The sequence below is a fragment of the Theropithecus gelada genome, chromosome 15 (assembly GCF_003255815.1).
Source record: "Theropithecus gelada isolate Dixy chromosome 15, Tgel_1.0, whole genome shotgun sequence".
NCBI classification, from domain to species: domain Eukaryota; kingdom Metazoa; phylum Chordata; class Mammalia; order Primates; family Cercopithecidae; genus Theropithecus; species Theropithecus gelada.
Genome location: NC_037683.1, coordinates 39,058,375 through 39,063,491, shown reverse-complemented (window position 1 = coordinate 39,063,491; position 5,117 = coordinate 39,058,375).

Here is a 5,117-nt window from a genome sequence, read left to right as displayed (position 1 = left end):
TTATTTCATTCCTGTAGGTAATTAAACAATTTTTTAGGATTCCATCATAATTTATTTGTAATATTCTTTACAAATAAATATTCTTTAGTACTGAGGTAGGAGGCAGGTGGGACTTGATCCAGACCAAATTGAAGACTGGCCAAAACCAGGAAGAGATACCAAAAGCACTTCTCTATAAGCCATGTCCACCAGTGCCATGATATTTTACCATTGCCATAGCAACCTCCAGAAGTTACTGACCTTTGGCACAGCTCCATGTGGAAGTTAATGCCCATTTCTAGTTATTCTGAATGACCCACCCCTTAGTTAGCATGATATTAAAAGTGAATATCAATATGACTACGAAGCTGCTCTAGGCTGCTGCTCTCAGCACACTGCCTATGGTGTAGCCCTGCTCTGCAGGAGCAGTCACAGAACTCTAACACTGCCGCCCCCTCAACAAAGCTGTTTTTTCCTACCACCAGCTTGTTGAATTCCTTCCCAGGCAAAGCCAAGAATTTGTCCTGCATCGGTGGCAAGGCAGCCAGGGGGGAAGAGGAGATGGCAAGAGAGACAGCAAGAGACAGAGAGAAAGATGGTGAGGCAGCTATCGGTGCTACTGCAATCGAAATTAGCAGAGCAGCTAATGCTGTAGAGCTGTAATGCCATTTTGGCTCCTGCAAATGAGTGACTGTCCCCCACTGTCCACAATCCCATGATATTGGGAGAGCCAAAGAATAAGACCTCTGGCCCCAAAGTACATCTTGTCACCTCTTTCCTGAGTCCTTTCTCCTCTGATTCCATTGTATTGCTCTGCCAGCCATTTTATTTTTAGGCCTAAAATATGCGTTTTGTTTGTAGCTGCTGTTTTTGTTGTTGTTGTTTTTGGTCCTTTGAGATGGAGTCTTGCTCTGTGGTCCAGGCTGGAGTGCAGTGGCACAATTTCGGCTCACTGCAACTTCCATCTTCCGAGTTTAAGTGATTCTCATGCCTTAGTCTCCCTAGTAGCTGGAACTACAGGCGCACACTACCATGCTCGCCTAATTTTTTGTGTTTTTAGTAGAGATGGGGTTTCAACCTGTGAGCCACCCTGGCCTCAAACTCCTGTCCTCAGGTGATCTGCCCGCCTTGGCCTCCCAAACTGCTGGGATTACAGGTATGAGCCACGGTGCCTGGCCTGTTTGTCACTTTTTTTTTTTTTTTTTTGCTTTGACTTTCTGTTAACTGTATTAGGCCAACTGTTTAAGGCAGGACACGTGATTGTGAGAGGTCCACTTTTGTATTGACTCTGGGATGCCAGAGTCACATTGTTCTATGACTCCAACTTGGCCTTGGGTTCACTGTTGGCTGGCCCCCAGGTTCCCTGGGGTTTTATTACTTGGTGAGGGGATCCTTGTTTGTTGATACAAGGATATTCTGGATTTTTCAGCGTTGGTACTGTTGGCTACCTCCCAGATGCTCTGGGGTTTTCAGCACTGACATTCCTTCTAAGATTGTGAGTTACAGCCTGCAATCTTGGTCTCATGTTTTCTGCCCTGAAGTTAGAAGTTATTATTTTTTTTTCTTTCCTTTTTTTTTTTTTTTTGTTTTTTTGAGATGGAATCTTGCTCTGTCACCCAGGCTGGAGTGCAGTGGCATGATCTTGGCTCATTGCAAGCTCCGCCTCCTGGGTTCACGCCATTCTCCCGCCTCAGCCTCCCAATTAGCTGGGACTACAGGCGCCCACCACCACGTCTGGCTAATTTTTTTGTATTTTTAGTAGAGACGGGGTTTCACCATGTTAACCAGGATGGTCTCGATCTCCTGACCTCGTGATCTGCCTGTCTTGGCCTCCCAGAGTGCTGGGATTACAGGTGTGAGCCGCCGCACCCGCCAGAAGTTCTTATTTTTCTGACAGCCATGTGTGGGCCTCTTCCCATGTGTTGTCTTCCTTTCTGCCTTGCTCAAGCCCATCTTAGTCAAAGGGACCAGGAATGTCAAACACTGGCCTGCTTGATGAACAACTACCTGGTGGTAGAAAAGCAGCTTCCTGAACATTTGTTGTGTGTTTCTGCCGCTGGGTAAGTTCTCTGGTGAGTTAGGGTCTCTGAGGTCTCCCCTTGGGCAGAACTTCTCACCCCTTTCCTTCATCCTTTTCACATTCACCTTCTGTTTACCTCTTCTCTGCCCAAATTAAGATGCTTTCCTCTTTCTTTGTGGAATTCAAGCTCATCGTTCTACTATCCATTCATTGGCCATAGTCCCCTTTCATAATTCCTTGCTATTTATATTTTTATTTGCAGAAAGTGAGAATTTAAAAAGGGAAAAGTAACTAGGCATTCACTAGACTTAGGCTAACTCAAACCTTCCTGTAGATGTCCTTACTAGACATGGGAACAATAGCGAGCATCCTGAAGGACTCACCACTAGGGTGTCTTTTAGGCAATTGGAGAAAATTCAAAGTAGAGAGTATGAAGAAGAAAACACTCATTTTCTGTTGCAACACTATTGGGTCCAATACAAATTGGTGAACCAACAGATTTGGCCTGGATGTGGTTGTTTACCTTATAATGTTACTTTACAATTAGGCTTGTTCTATCAAAAGGAAGGAAAATAGGGAGATGTTCCTTATGTGTAAGGCCCTTTTATGACCCTCTACCAGGATACTGACCTCAGGGACAGTTGTAGAATGTGTCTGGCTCATGATACTCCTAGGCACCAAAAATCTGTGCCAGATATCCTAGATGACCCCCTCCTAGCTGCTACCCGTAGAAGGCCTACACCCCCTTCAGAGCCTCCTTAGTCCCCTGGTTCTGAGTAGGGCCCTGCCAGTTTTATAGTGCAAGATTCCACCCCAAGGTCACCAGGCATCCCTCCCCTTTATCCAACAAACTCTAGCCTACATCCCTCACTGCCAAAAGAAGCAAGCCCAACCAGTGCCACTAGGAGTAGGGCCCCATATCAGCCCCCAAAATCAAACCTGTATCCATTGTGGGAGGTAACTGACAGAGATGGAGGAACAGTCAGAGTAGATATATGCCTTTTTCCATGTCCAATTTGACTTTATGCAAGAGAAAGTTTGGCTGCTTTATGGAGGCTCCAGGGAAGTTTGTAGAGGAATTTGTTAAGTTGACCTTGTCTTTTGATTTAAATTGGCATGACATGCAAATATGATTACACTTGCTGTACCAAACAAGTTATAGCAAGTGGATAATAATATACAAGGAAGAACAAAGGATTCTAGGAGCTGCTCATGACCATGCAGATGGAGTGGCTGCTCATAATCAAGGCCACACCATTTATTGTGTAGAAGGAGATATAGTTCCATATCTAGACACTCAATGAGATTATTAGAGGAGTTCCCAAGATCTTGAACACAAATCATATGCTAATTTGTTTAACAGAAGGTATGAAAAAATGTGCAGTTAAGCCAGTTAATTATGACAAGGTGAGATAAATAACTCAGAGGAAAGATGAAAATCCCACTCTATTCCAGGTCTGCTTGGTTGAGGCCCTCGGAAAATATTCTGATCTAGACCTAGACTCCCCAGAAGGGTGAGCTCTCCTGGGTGTGCATTTTATTACTCTGTCTCCCCCAATGTTAGAAGGCAGTTATAAAAGCAGCAATGAGACCTCAAATCTCCATGAGCCAACTCTTAAACATGAACTTTGGGGTTTATAACAACAGAGAAAGCACAAAAATAGAGGTGAAAACCAAAAGAATTGGCCAAAAAGCACAATTTCTAGCAGCTGCTTTAAGCCCCCTGCCACCTCAGGGTTACCCATCCTGAGAAAATGCAGTAAGATCAGCATTGTGATGCCCAGACGAGAACCCATGACTTGCCAGCCCTTAGGACAAAATTAGTATGTCTTCTATAAACAAGAGGGCCACTGGAAGAAGAATTCCCTCAGGCTTAAAAGGGAGTCTGAGCCACCCAGATCCATGATGGCCAAAAGAATAGAGGACTCATGGGGCCTGAGGTTCTCTACAACTTCCACTGGACACTGTACCGTCTCCAGAGGAACCTCGGGCAACCTTTGATGTGGCAGGCAAAAATACTGAGTTCTTATTCAGTATGAGTGCAAGTTACTCTGTTCTGACTCATTTCTTAGGGCTACTGTCTTCCTGCTCTTGTACCATAACAAGGATTGATGACCAGACAAAAGTGAGGAGATTCACTCACCCTCTTGGTTATACCGTCAGGTACCATATGTTTTCCAACAGATTTTTGCTTATGCCTGAGTACCTTATCCCTTTACGGGGAAGATACTTAACTTTCCCAATTACAGGCTGCAGTTCAATTTGGAGAGCCTCATGAGAAGGAACAGGCCAGAAGGGAACATTTCTCCTAGCTCTAAGTACAGGCCTTATCAAAAATAAGGAAAAGTGGCCAGGCACAGTGGCTCATGGCTATAATTCTAGCACTTTATGAAATTGAGATAGGTGAATTGCTTGGGTCTCAGAGTTTAAGACCAGCCTTGGCAACTTGATGAAACACTGTCTCTACAAAAAATACACACAAAATATTAGCTTGGCTTGGTGGCACGCACCTGTACTACTAGCTACTAAGGAGGCTGAGGTGGGATGATCACCTGAGCCTGGGAAGTTGAGGCTGCCATGAGCCAAGATCGTGCCACTGCACTCCAGCCTGGGTGACTGGAGTGATACTCTGTCTCAAAGGAAAAAAAAAAAAAAAAGGCTGGGCGCGGTGGCTCAAGCCTGTAATCCCAGCACTTCGGGAGGTTGAGGCGGGCAGATCACAAGGTCAGGAGATCAAGACCATCCTGGGCAACATGGTGAAACCTCATCTCTACTAAAATACAAAAAAAAATTAGCCAGGCATGGTGATGAACTCCTGTAGTCCCAGCTACTCAGGAGGCTGAGTCAGGGGAATTGCTTGAGCCAAGATTGCACCACTGCACTCTAGCCTGAGACAGAGCGAGACTCCATCTCAAAAAAAAAAAAAAAAAAAAAAAAAAAAAAGGTAAGGAGAAGACCTCCCTTTCATGACATAGTGCTTCTCAAGCAGACCCCTCTGTTTGGGGCATGGAACTTCCTGGTAGAGCTATTAATGTGCCTCCAGTCCAGGTTATTTTAAAATCTATTGTTAATTAGACATGGTAAAAGCAGTATCCATTGAGACCTGAGGCTCAGAGGG